Consider the following 15,432-nt stretch of genomic DNA (forward strand, 5'->3'; position numbering starts at 1 on the left):
GACTTGCCCTAATTTCCAGCATACATGAGGGTAAGCCAGTGTCCTTCAAGGTAATATTTATCTGTATGCAGACTTGCTCTCATTGTATCTGGTGCAGACTTGCTCTCATTGTTTCCTTACTTGTCTAGGTTCTTGACAATGGAGAGGGCACTTCAGGAACATGGTGTTATACTGTCCTTCTTTTTTCCAAGGATGACACAGAATCACAAAGAATGATATTGTGGATGTTATATTAAGTAAACCATTTTAAATCATGGGAGAGTGACACTGTTTTATTTTTTTTTCCTTTTATATGCTAAACTAATTAAAATGAAACCATCAGAAAAAGTAGGACCAAACTATAATTTCCAGTAAAGTTCTTGAAAGTCTATTTCAAGTTTGGATATTAAAGATGTATATGCATAGTAATAAACCTTGGTCTTCATATTGGGCAACTTGAACATCTAATTTCTACTAAGCTGGAATAAATAAAATTTTTTTTAAATGCATATTAGTTGGACTAAATCTAAGAAATTTATGTGCAAACTATTATTTTCAATGGGTTTAGCTTTTTTTTTTCTTTTATATCATCACAGAGCTGTAAAATAAAGCAGGAATATTTACTATAGTCTAGACATGGTGTTAAGAAATTCAACTGTTATTATTATTTGACAAATAACATTTCAAGGTCTGTGATAGTATGTTTATTTTTCAAATGAGGAAACTGTACCTCAGAAGACCCCATTCAAAAATGTATGTGTAATCAGTTTCAAAGCTCTGTCTATGGAACTTCAAAGCCCACACTTTAAGTTACCATGTTGTACAGTTTACAAGGTGTTAGCTCCTTTGAGGATGAAAACCCATATTGACTTTTTTTGTTCTTTCTCTCTCTTCACTTTCCCATTCCTGAGGGATCTTCTTCCAGGTAAACAACCTATATAAACAAGTCTTTGTCTCAGGGTCGGATTCTGAGGGAAATTCAAGCTAAGATATAATTCTAAGCAGTTTTGTTATTACCACTCCCAATTCCCAGACTACTTCAGATGTTCCTTCTGGAAGCAAGTAAAGCAACCACGACTTTTTAAATAAAATTCTAATGTTGGATATTCTTATTTGAATTTTACCCACTAACTTCTGTCATATGGTATTTATTCTCCAACTGTTATGATTCATTGTTTTCCCTTTTCTGACCTTCTATTCTATCCACTGGCTACACCTTCCTTTGAACATTTCATCATTTCCTGACTCTCCATGTTTCCTCTCTTCTTTCTTTTAACGTCCCACACAATTGAGTCACATATATTTTCTCTGCTTCTTGTATTAAATACTCACAAAGTCACTGTAGGCCACTAGATACTGACTCAGGGGTGTGTCACAGTTCCTCTGGAAGCTGCCTATCTCTTGAAAACTCAGAATTCAAACAGGAAATTCCTCTCTGTGCCATAGGGATTTGAAATTTCTATAATTATGACACAACACAGAAAGATATTCGGAACCGAATGTATTACTTGAAAAGAGTAGGTGAAGCAAAGCACATCCATTTTTATTGACAAGTAAGCAGAGGCAGCCAGCCAAGAGGAGATCCAGCCGGCTTCAGAATCCCAAGGTCACACCTGCTTTCATCAACTGTGCTTTGAACAAACTCAGTGAGGTTGGTTTACGTGGAAAGTAAACTCAGAGATGGAGACTACATGCAGGAAAGTGCTCTCAGGATTTATATCCATGAGGAAAATAAAGGAAGACTTCTTCAGGGAGGGAGGTTATGGCATTAATGCAGTTGCAATAAGTGCTCAGCCAACTCCACAGGGTATGTGAAGCTTCAAATTCCCCACAGGGTGTGTGTGTTGCTGGGGAGCAGTGGACTTCCACACCCAGCATTGCCCAGCATTTACCGTAACTGAAGCCCTGTTTATTAGGGAAAGGAAAACAATTCTTATACCATCATGTTTTTATCTACGTTTTAGACCAACACATTTATCTCTAAATTCTCTGAGGACTCAGAGTCTATGTTCTATAAAGTAAAAATCAATAATAAGGAAGAAAGATAACAGTTGTAAATATTTGCTAAAAAAACCCCAAATCTTCCATATACACATACATAGCTAAACTGTCTAGAAGAAAGGATCTGAAGGCTTTTCTAAAGCCACTCAGCTTGCCTTTGAGATTTTTTCCTTATAAATGTACAGATAAATCACTATTTTAGTAAATAAATTAGTTATAAACTATAATTATGTAATCATAAATTATAAATAAAAGCATATGTTAGAAATAGGAAAGGTCAGACTTAGCTCATTAACTGCAGCTTGTTATTAATAGTTTTATGAGAGAAAGAACATAATTGGAAAAAGAAGGCATATTACATTCACAATGAACATTTAGTCTCCTTCATTCCTGGATCATGTGGGGGAATCTTACCTTTTAATAACAATAAAATATACTTAGTCTTAATGAACTATTTTGGGATAGTTTGTGCTGGATGCAGATAATAAATACTCTATTTTTGATGTGATTATGTTAGTACCTGTCAACATTTCTATTAATAATCAGTTCATATTCTACCACAACTTGCTAAGAAGTTTTCAATGACATAGATTATACTTTTTGGACCAAAATGCATACCTTATAATTTTTAAAAATCATTTTATGCTTTTTAAAGTAGTTTGTTTCTGTAACTGTATATTGTTTTCATTTTGTCAAATCAGTATCTCAAGTTATGTAAAAATTAAGCAGAAAAATGTCTGCTCCAAAATTATATCCTTCGGTTAGAAATTCTCATTGGGCAAGAGTTTTGCCTTTAAAACTGATTAAAGAGATCAGTTTAATTAGGCTATTGTAATTTTGACAATATTATGTTAATTTAAAGGTGCCAAGCATGCTGGCATTTACCAACATGTTATATTTTAAATGATATCTCTCTAATCCAAGCACCAATGTTCCATGCTAGCATTTCTTTAAAAGGAAATAGTAAATTTGATCCAAAATGTACTCACATTTCTTTTTTACTCACAGTTATCAAATTAAAAATTTCAAATTGAATACTGTTTTAGAATTTGAGGAATCCTGAAGCACTCTACTATATATCATATGACATAAATTTTGGAAATATTTCCTAAAGTAAAAGAATCAATGGTCCAGGAGAGATGACATGTGGAAGCATGGCCTTTATCCCAATTTGGGGAAAGAGAATCACTTTGATAGTTCCTCAGCACTCTTCCAAAGCCTCTGTAAATGACAGTAAAGAAGGTTTTACCCCAAATTTGGAAGGAAAGGGGAGTTAGTCCCAAAGAGAGTTTGTGGGGTGCCAGATGAACAGCCAACAGCATCATTGTCTTCCATCTTGAACACAAAGCAGGTGGCCAAGTTGGCTTACATGGAGAAAACAGCATAAAATTGTTCAACTTTAAAGTCTAAACTTCATTCCTTATGACTGACAGCAGTGAGCATAAATTTTTCAAAAGGAAGTTTGTAATAGCTCCCCATGACCAAAGGAATCACCACAATTACCAGCATAAATAGAATAAATTGTTTTTCATACAAAAGAAATTTTACATTTTGTTCTTATTAACAACTTGAATTATAAATCTCTTAATAAAAGTTCCATATAATTTTTTTCTAGTGGTAATGGTAATAGAAATAGCAGGTGCTGTAGTTTGGATGTTGAATATCCCCCCAGAAGGCCCATTTATTAAAGCTTGGATCCCAAAGTGTTGTTATTGAGATGTGATTTAACTTTTTTAGGAAATGAGGCCTAATGGAAAGATATCATGTCATTGAGGGCATGCTGCTATCTTACATTGTGAATGTAAGATGACTTACAATGCATGCTGCTGTTTCTGTATTCCTTTCTTCTGTTTTTTGTTTTTGTTTTTGTTTAGTTTTTTTCCAAGGACCATGAGGCGAGTGATGTTGCTCTACCACACACCAATCACGCCATGATGTGTTGGCTCACCTGAGCCCCCAAACCACAGGGCCAATCAGTTATGAACTGGAACTTTCAAAACTGCTAGCTAAAATAATGCTTTTATCTTTACAAGTTAATGATTTTAGGTATTTTATTGCAGTACCAGAAAACTGACTAACACTATAGGCATGACACTTTCCATTAGTACCCACTAATATTCAAGATGTCATTAATCTTTTCAAAGACTCAAAAATGTTGATAATAGGGGCTGGGGATGTGGCTCAAGCGGTAGCGCGCTCACCTGGCATGCGTGTGGCCCAGGTTCGATCCTCAGCACCACATACCAACAAAGATGTTGTGTCCGCCAAGAACTAAAAAAAATAAATATTAAAAAAATTCTCTCTCTCTCTCCTCTCTCTCTCTCTTTAAAAAAAATGTTGATAATAATAACTATATTTTATAGATAGAAAGAGCAATGATTAAACAAATTATCAGATGATCAAGAATCAGAGTTTAAGTATGTTAGAACCTTGGTTTGGATGCAAAGTCCATGCTTAACTTCCTGTTCTCCTATACCTGTTTTGAAGAAGCTTCTTTTATGCTTGAAAATAGAGCACTGTTGCTATGAATAATGTTGATATTATCAATATATATTGACAGTATTGATTACTGTCCTTGGATGGTCTTCAGAGCTACTTATTTCCTAAGTTAATAGTCCCAGATATTGTGATTTGAATTCTTTAACTATATAGACTTTTATTCCTTATTGATTGATTGATTGTCTTTAAGGCTGTTTCAGGTGCCTCACAAGGTTGTTAGTGTACCTACCCATCTTCCTCATGCAGATCCCTCAAATCTCCATCTCTGGAAAATTTACAACTTTTATGTTTCTGTGAATAACATGATTATAGAATGATACCTTCAGTTGTTTAAGTGGTTTATGTAAGATTTCAGTATATTAATTATTTTTGTTTTAAAACAGAGCTTATAGAATTATATTTGGATACTCTGAGAACCTTAAAGGTGCAGGGCATGGTGGCACACGCCTGCAATCCCAGGGACCCAAGAGGCAGACTCAAGAAGATTGCAAATTTGAGTTTGGCCTCAACAATTTAGTGAGGACCTTAGCAACTTATTGAAACTGCCTCAAAATAAAAAGGGCTGGGGAAGTAGCTTAGTGGTAAAGTGCCTCTGGTTCAAACTACCAGTAGCACAAATAAAATTAAACAAAATAACCTTCATGGTTATTTTTTCGGTATTCATATTTTCTTGAAGGAATAAATTTCATAAAAAGCAAACTCTGGGAAAATGTGAAATTTTAAATGAATTTTGTAAAATTACCTGTTTTGTTTCAGGTTTGTCACATTATAAAGACATTATCGACAAATGTGTTTTTTTATAGAAACTTGAAAAAATGTTTTTAAAATCAGTAAATATAGGAGCAAATAAATATCAAATCCAAAATAATGGAAAAAGTCACCTGTTCTGGGAGATTATTCATAAAAGTTTCTGTGGAAAATAATCCTCTAGAGTTTTTCACAGATATTATCCCTTGGAGATTCAATGCCACAAGGCTTTTGAAAAGGATCTAAAATGTCCTATAAAAAGTAAACTTGGCTACAGTGAATTAATCTAACGTTTCCCCCCCCCCAGGTAAATATACGTACACATAAACACATAGATTCATATTTATGCATATAAATATGTCTGAGGCAATTGCTTGTTTGCTTATTTTTTCTCCCTCATCCTTCTTTCTTCTATTTATAAATGCATATAACAGACATACAACTAGCTGTTGAAAAATGTCTTCCTCTCTTATTGTCATTATGCAATGTTTAATTATGTAGCCAAAGAAAGACTTGCTATTCAAAATTTGAACTTAATATTTTGAAGCATATTTACTAAACAGAAATATTATCTTAATATATTTTAATTTTATGACTTCCAATATTTGGAGAAGAGGAGGAAAAAAAACATTAAAATGTTTATGTCAAAGAAAATTACTTTTCTGGAACTATAGTCTACAAATTTATTTTGTCTCAAAGATAATTTAGAGTGACAGCTCATCTTTTTGAAGTTTGCCACAGATGTGAAGATTGACTTTACCTGTTTATTACCCTATCGGTCTCTTTAAATAATCTGGCTCCTGTTGTATGCCTGAGTTCCTGGGTGTTACTTGTTATTTATGGAAGCGATCCCTTAAAAAAACTGTAATTATAAAGTCATAAAATATAAAATTGAAGGGCACCTATGGATGATTTTATCACATCTTGTAATTTGCATAGTATAATGTGTCTGTGTGAGGCTAAAGCTTAGTGAATTGATTTGACCATTTTATCTCAGATAGGACAAGGCGTGTACTGAACTCTTATTGTGCTAAGTCAATATCTATTCCAGGAAAAAAATAGGCTGATTGTAAAATCTCATGAAAATGTATTTGGAAAATTCATTTTTGTCAAAAATTTCCTCCCAGATGTATGAAAATAAAATCAAGCGGTATATTAGAAAGTGATAGCAGTTATGTAAAATATAACTTTTATAAATGCATTGATTCAAAATTTGAATGGTAAGTATTTTATTGTTTGAACTATAATTATCTTATGTTCATTGCAATGGTATATATGATTTGTTCCCAGTTACTGTCTGTCTCTTAATAAACTGATCAGTGATAATCTACTAAATAAATCTAGGTGAGTAGACATTAAGCTGCACAGATGCAAACACCCCATGGGCCTTTATGAATAAGCTCCCTAGATGCCTAGATGTCATCTGCTTCTTCACATCTCATACCACTTTCCATCCCTCATTGTGTATAATTCAAGTCTTTTAGTCACATTTAAATTTTTTTCTTCTTTTGTGGCTTTCATGCTAATAAACGATTGGCTCTCCCCAGCTAGAAAAATGTTTTATGCACAAAATACAGTAATATGGTTGACAACCTGGTTTAACGATTTGAATTAAGAATGACCATTTCTTTATATTAATAAAAATGCTCTCAATAAACCAGTACATTGTACTTTATGCCATCAGTATATTCTGTAAATTGAAAGGACAGGGCACAGATAAAAATGTCAACTCCTTATCAAAAAAGAACAAAGAAAGATTAAAATAATAGTCTAATTCATTGTTGACACAATGTTTTCAAGCCTTTTTGACAGAGGCATTGTCCATTCTCTGACATTTGCAAAGCAACTAGTTCCAGCTTCCTGACAGTGTATTTTCTTACAAAATTGCTAAAGAAGACTGTTGGTTTTGGGGACCCTCATAGAATTTATTTCTTCTTTTCTCAACTTTTCTCTTATTACTCTATTAGACACCAATAAAATATCATACCCAGACGTTGCAAGCTAAGTGACACAATAACCAGACATTTAACAGAGGAGGGAGAGGAAGCTCTGTTGAGTGTGTGTTTGTGTGCATATGTGTGCACAAGCGATGTAAGAATGCCGTGGATGTTTGTTTTTGAAGCAGGGATGTGTTTCTCAGGTACTAGATAATTGTGGGCTTCAAAAATAATTTAGAAAACTGAATTTTTATTTGAAATTCCTTAATTTTCTGTTGGCTTCTGTTATGTGTTCGATTTTGTCTTCCTCAGAATCTATGCATTGAGGTTCTAACCCCTAATAACTTAGAATTTGATTATTTTTTAAGATAGTACTTTTTAAGAAATAGTTAAGGTAAAATAAGTTCTTGACAATAAGCATATTTTAACATGACTTCTATATAAGAAAAAGACATTAAGACACCGACAACCCACACACCAGGATGAAGACACAGCAATAATGCTCCACCTGCAAGCCCAGGACAGAGGCCTCAGTAGAAAACAACTTGATAATAAATTCCCAGCCTCCAGAGCTGTGAGAAAATAAACTTCTGTTGTTTATTGACCCAGACTGTTATGGAAGCCCTAGGAAATTAATACAGTCTTTCTTTTCAGAATATTTTCCTGGTCAAGCAAAAAACATGCCAAAGGCTCAAGTTTTCCCCAAAGTCTGATAAATTTTCCTCTGCTTTATTTGCTCATTGAATCATATTTTATACCAAACTATATCTACAAAATAATGTAAATCGGCCACATGGAGTTTTTGTTTACTATCTTTTAAAATTTAAATAAATGATGTGTTTCAAAAAATTGTAAATTCACATGAATATGTGAGGAATAACAGAGATGCAGTGCACGGTTTACTCAGTTTTCCAACAATAACATCTTTCAAAAATGATGATACAATATTGTAACCATGGTATCAGATATTGAGGTTGATGTTCCCAATAAACAGAGCATTTGCATCACATTTTCATCCATGAAAACATGTGCTTTTAATGCCCAAATTCCCTGCGTAGAGTTTTCAAGAAAAAGGAAAATATTAGACAGGGACCAAACTTAAAAATTTTGAATATAAAGATATTAAATAGTTTTGATAGAAAAATATTATTTTGGTATAAAAGCCCTTTCAACATCTTCATATTTTAGACAGGATGAGTCCTCTTCCTGCAGTTCTTTGAACAGTAGTTGATATAATCTATAGGTCAATGCTGGATCATAGTTTTAGCTAATTCATCTCTTTCTTCATTTGAATTGCAATTGTTTTCTAATGTCAACATGTAGTATATTTGTTTTTTTAATAAAACAATTTTATTATATATATTATTTCCACTTCCATTTTACTTAGAGTTTTGATAATGCCTACATATGTATTTCTCATTTTAAAATCTAGTACTGTAAGAAAGAATATCTTGTGCTATATCTGATGTAACTGTTTACATTGGTGGACTTGATGAGTGCTGACTTGATGGGATAAAACCAACCGTCATAAATTATTTAGATACACTTTTGGTTGTTAACAGCTAACTCCGTATTTAGGATTTTTCAGTGTGCATATATTAGGAAGTGTATAATTCACTTTTCTTTGTAGCTCACTTATCAGTATTGAATAGTTACTCTGACTTTCCTTAAATATATTGAGAAGCTTTCCATCTCTGCCTATGTATTCATTGTTATTATATCGAAATTATGTGTTTTTTTGTAGAATCTAATGCCATAACAAGAATTTTATTTTATTATAGTGGTGTTAAAACAATTTTGCACGATGATTCAGAAGATGAAGTATGTGCTACAAAGAAGTTATCACTGTCATAAGAGAGAGAGAGAGAGCTAAAAAGTGACTGGGAGCAGGCAAGCAGAAAATTTAGTTTTAACAAAGCATGGATCACTCAGATATCATGCATTTAATACTATGTAAATTTTGACTGATAACCGTTTTTTGAGGAAATGTGACAGGAAAAAGATAGTGGCATGTGAGTACAAGGAGATAGTGCCATTGGCCCACTTTATGTTTGAGATTTTCTGCGTCATTGCTCTATCCCTCTGACAAATTTTTGTTCTTTAATGTGCACTTTGACCCTTGTTACCCAGGGTTGAAACTCAGTGAGTCAGAGACAAAGGAAATAGCCAGTCAGCATCTAAATACAACCTTCCTGCACAATTTGATTAAGCAGGAATAAGACAGATAGTATTTATTACCAACTGGAAATTTGCCACAAAGATTCTCAAGTGTATTTAATCCCAGCGATAATTAAATTTTAAGTGAGGAAATCGCATTAACTGTTTTAGATCACAGGGGCACTGTGTAGTCTAACCTGAAGCAGTAATTTTCTGACTTTGACCCAAGTGACCCATTAGAATTAATGACATTTCAAAAATTGCTTATTTTCTCCCTGCAAGTTCACAGGAATATTGGCTGGGTAATTATCTAAATTGTATCAGATGACACTGGTAACATAAGGGAGGAAAGTTCATTGAAAGATTAGGGAAAAATAATTAATTGCAGATTAGTTAGATGTATCTTTTTAAAATGATCATCACTGGGTAAGCTCCATCAACATAAAAATGTACTCCAGATCACATACATTTTGATTTTGCAGCTAGTCAAATGAAATATTTATGTCCATTCTTAATGAAAGAGTTTTAAAAGGAAGTATATTGAATTGAAGTTGTCATATAATACAAAATATAATTTCAAGGGAAATAGCAAGATTAAAATTTACTTATTACAAACTGATTTTTCTAGCCTCACATATTAAATAAGAAGACTGAATAAATACCTTAGCAAAGACAAAAGAAAATAATAAATATTTTCCTAATCATGAAATACCCAGGTCCCCAGTTCACACAGACACTATCACCCACATATAATTAAGTTACTGGTCCCAGTTAATGTGGAACTATTTTTTGTAACCAAAGCAACATGGGAATAAAGCAAATTAAAGCGTGTATATCCCAAAGAATGATATAAGAAACTATTTCTTCAGTCACATATGAATTAAGGTGTCCAAGAAGAAAATTTAAGTCAAAAGTTGATGAAGACTCAACTATAAATGTCTTTTTGTTTTATTTGTTCTTTTTGGTTATACATGACAGTAGTATCTATTTTGATATATTTATCTTTAAAAATTATAAAAAAGTATGGCTTCTGTTTTTTATTTTTGTTTGGAATAGCATTGAATGGAAAAAAGGAAAAAAAATAAAAACAACACATTACGAATGACTTCTGACTACCATTTAATAGATACAGACTTATAAATAAATGAGACACTAAAAATAGCATATCATAATTACTATGTTGAAAATGAATACAGAAATCCTCAAAACATCAAAAGTGAAGCTGTATTACAGCAAATACAAAGAGAACGACTAATTGCATCATAATTTGATATCTTATGATAGTTGTGAGACATGATTGCAGATTTTGAGACTCTTTCAATTGAAAAATGGTGTCCATATTTTTTTCTTTTGATCAGTAGAATGCAGGAGAAGTGATTCTTATAAATTCTCAAGCTAAGGCAGCGAAGGTCATGCAGCTTCCAGTTGTTCTTCGGGGCTTTTAAACTTTAGCACAATTCATCTTCCATGTAAGAAATATGAACTAATAAGACAGTTAAGAAAGAAAGATCAAATGTGTGTGCTCTGAGGGATCATTCAGGTAACTCCCAGCAGACTGGTATCCATCTTCACCATTGGAAAGTCTGTTGATCATTCAGTTGACAAATGCCCCAGTCAAAATTTGACAGCAACCACAGACTCCCAGTAAGAACTTTCCAACTAATTATTTTCAAATTTTGGACTCACAAAATTGTCTGAAAAATAAAATAAATAATAAAATAAATTGTTAATTTTAAGGTAATGTATCTTGCAACATTAATAAATAGAAAAAAAATTCAATATCCTGAAGTGGGATACTTTCATTTAACAAAATAAATAAAACACTAAAAACCAACAGAAAACTTTAAAACTTGTGGTCCTGAATCTAGGACTGGGTGAAAGATGAAAGCTGACAAAAACTTGAGTAGTTTGATAATGTCTTTAAGCCTGTGAAGAGATCATTGGTAAAAGTTTAAGGAAAGTGGAGAAAATACTATTGAGATTTGGAGGGTAAGCCTCATCTTATGTTGCCTGCTGTAGCATGGAAAATAGAAACTGTACTCTTGAACTCCATGGTCTAGTTAAAATTCCCATGCAGTGAGAGATGTGCCATAGTCTGCTTCTGGTCACTTATTTTTAAATGTGGGGAAAAGAGCCAGGTGCTGTAGTGCATAGCTGTAATCCCAGTGGCTAGGGAGACTGAGGTAGGAGGATCGCAAGTTCAAAATCAGCCTCAGCAATTTAGCAAGGCTCTAAATAACTCTGTGAAACCCAATCTCTAAATAAATTATAAAAGAGGGCTGGGGAAATGACTCAGTGGGTAAATTCCTTTGGGTTTAATTCCTGATATGAAAAAAAATCCATTGATTAGAAAAAAAAAGGGAGGAAAAGAAATTAATGAAAAAACAAGCAATTCAATTTCAAACATAATTTAGAATATAAGGACTTACAGGGACTTGCAGGACTCAAACATGAAACTGTTCCCCACCCTCAACCTTTCCAGAGAAGATATTTTAAGTATGAATGAGGCTCACTACAAACATGAAATCCATCCCTTTTCAAATAAACATGGTCTCAGAGGAGAAAGAAATCCAAGCATATGTTTGTGATGTAAATTCATTTAAGAACTAGAAAAAGGGCTGCATATAGCTCAGTTGGTGGAGTGCTTGCCTCGCATGCACAAGGCCCTGGGTTCAATCCCCAGCACCACCAAGAAAGATTTTGGCTGGAATTGTAGCTGCACTTGCCAAGCATGTGTGAGGCACTGGATTTGATCCTCAGCACCACATAAAAAAATAAAATTATATATATTTATATGAAAAATATATGTTTATATAAAAGAACTAGAAGAATTTAAAGAAGTCCTTATTGACAGTTTCCAATACTCAAAAGTTCATGTGTTTTAAACTAATAAAATTAAATCAGCACCATGGTAGAGTTATCTGCTGTCCCATGCTTATTGTAGGATTGTTACCTATGTGTCCATTGACAATTGAAAGGATAAAGAAATTATCCATATGTATCTATGCTTTTGTCTAGATTATTGTCAACTACTTTAAGAACTATTTGTGTTGTTGCATGTATCAGTAGTTGGCAATTTCGGTGACTGAGTGATGTTTTATTATGAATATATTACAATGTTTTTCATTTATTCTATTCTTGGGCACTATTGATTATAAAGTAAAGAACTCCTAGGAACACTATTTTCAAGTCTTTATGTGGATATATGTTTTTATTTGTTTAGAAAATATTATTATTATTACTTCTATGAATTAATGATTCCTACAATATGAAGACATTTGACTTCAGAAAAGATGAACAAAAATTTTCCCAAGTGATTCTCCATGTTGTATTCCCAGAAACAATATATGCAGATTTTAGAAATTCCACATTTTTATGACATCTAGTGTTGTTGTTCATTTTAGTCTTTGCTCTTCTAGCTCTTCTAGTGGGTGGGAGTGTGTGTTAAAGGTAAACCAAAGTGTCTTTAAAGTCATTTTCACCTGTTATACAATCAAAACAGACCACTGGTGACACAAGCTATATCAATGTTTTTTCCCAACCTGCAGAGCAAATCAACAAGGATGCATCATCCCAGGACACCAACTCTGTGTCCTCTAATTCTCTACTCCCTCTACCCAGGAAGACCACTGTATTCCATAGGCTGAAATCTTGGCCCCCCAGGACTGCTTCTCCTCACCTCAGTTACCAATCCCAAAGCCCAGGTGGTTTTACCTGTGCCTGTGATCAACAGACCACAAATGGCAGTTCCCACAGTTTCCATTTTGCCCGAATGGCTCACAGAATGCCAGGAAACACATTTAGCAGTTTATTGTAAAGGATACAGAATAAGAGAGGCTCAGGGTATAATGTCTGTGAGAAGGGGAACAGGGCTGTCATGCTCTCCCTGGGACCACCACACTGCAGGAACTGCTGTGTGGTATCTTGAAGCTCTTTAAACCCCTTTCTTGCGTGTTTTTATCGGCTCGCCTTGCATAGGCATGACTGAAGCATGGACAGCTGTATGAAAGTGTGATTGGCCAAGAGGGGTGGCTCTGATACTAACGGACTGTGTGGGGACACCTAGCAAGGCCTCTCTGTGCTCCATTCTTAGTCTGTATGTGCAGCATTTCTCCCTCCAGGATCATACTTTTAAAATCATATTTATTGTCTGAGACACCCACTCCTCATAGCAGAAGAAATCCTACCACTGTTGTTCACTGATTGAGCCGCATACGGAAGACTATGCCTAAGTAGTTGCTTATTACATAACCAAAGGAAATTTTAAAAATAAGATTACTAGAAGAACCTTTAATTTTTTAAAGGTATCTGTTTTAGTCAGCTTTTTTCAATGCTCTGACTAAAAGATATGACCAGAAATCATTTTAAAGGAGGATAAGTGTGTTTGAAGGCTCATAGTTTCAGAGGTATCAGTCCATAGAAAGCAGGCTCCATTCCTCAGGGCTCAGAGGAAAGATAGAACATCATGGCACAACAGTGTGGCAGAGGAAAGCAGCTCACATGAGATCAGGAAGCAGAGAGAGAGAGAGAGAGAGAGAGAGAGAGAGAGAGAGAGAGAGATGACTTCTCCAGATACACAATATATACTCCATTGTGGCTGTCTGCCCCCAATGAACCACTTCCTCCTGCCACACTCACACCTGCCTCCAGTTACCACTCAGTTAATCCCTACTAGAAAATTAACCCACTGATTGGGTTAAAACTCCCACAACCCAATCATTTCTCCCCTGACCTTTCTTGCAATGTCCCACAAGTGAGCTTTTGGGGGCACCTCACACATCCAAACCATAACAATGTCATTCTGGATTCAGAGAAATTACCAAATTCCAGTCTAGCCATTTTGCAGATGTAAAGTGCTAGTCAAACACTTACCTGTTTTGACTCAATATCTTTATGTTTACAATAGGGATAAAGCACATATCTGGCTTATTGTATTGCTATAAGAAAGTTCTTTGAATAGTGGTCTGGGATTTTTAGTATTTAACAAATATTAGTTATTGTTTATAAAACATGTATCTGTATTTTCTCCATCTTTACAATGTTTTAAAAATAAACATGCTTATAGAAAAATAAAGGAATAAGTGAACAAGAGGCACTTAATTTTAAATATCTCCCAGTCTCAGAATGAAGTGCAGGGCAGGCTTACTCTTCAGCTGCATTCTAGAGCATGCTTTGTGGCTGTCCGTCTGTTACTGATGCTGGAGGAAGGATTCTCACTTTCTACTCTTCTTATTCATGGTACTTCATACAGGTCTCGGGCATTTTCTCTCCTTCCTGTTCCTAGAAATTCTTTCTCTCCATCAGCTCAGTACACAGGAATTTCTCTAGGATTCCATTTTTTACCACCTGCCTTATCAAATTACTATTGGTGGGGAAAAAAATCTCCATATAAAAATACACACTGAGGTACTTCTTTGTCTTTCATGTTTTATGTTTCTTTTTATTAAAGCTAAATATTTCATTCTCGAGAACAATATAATCCTGAATTAAAAATTTTAGCTTCTGGCTATTAACATCATTTGTCTTGCTTTTCTAGGTTTTATTCTATTTTAATGGAGCAAATGGATTAAGTTATTGTACATTTACAAAATACAAATGGTGAGGAACAGAGAAACTTAAAAGTAAAAAAAAAAATCTATGAACAGAACTACATTATTATCAGCATTTTAGACATTTTCTCCTAAGGTTTAGGGCCTTAACAAGCCCAGCCTACTATTTTCTTCAACAAATCTGATCCAGCTATATGGATTACTTCAGTTCAAAAGAAGCCTACATTGTGAAAGGGAGCTCTCAAAAAAAAAAAAAGTGTTGGCTTTCTTTCCTTCCTTCTGTATTTTAGAAGAAATTGCTCAAAAAGTCAATTATCTCTTTGGATTTCAAACCAATGGGAGGTATCATTAAGAGTTGTATTGAGAACTCAGATGCAAGAAAATACTGTACCCTAGAGTTACCAACATGAAGCTATAGAAACGGGATTTAATTTCCTCTGGTAAGCTCAATATATCAAATTTAATAGGTGACCAGAAGATTCTATTCAGTGTAGTTAGATCTAGAGAATAAACTGCTACATCACAAATGCAATGCCACACCTGCCTTCAATTGTACCTCTAAA

This window comes from Ictidomys tridecemlineatus, chromosome 1, assembly GCF_052094955.1.
Source record: "Ictidomys tridecemlineatus isolate mIctTri1 chromosome 1, mIctTri1.hap1, whole genome shotgun sequence".
NCBI classification, from domain to species: domain Eukaryota; kingdom Metazoa; phylum Chordata; class Mammalia; order Rodentia; family Sciuridae; genus Ictidomys; species Ictidomys tridecemlineatus.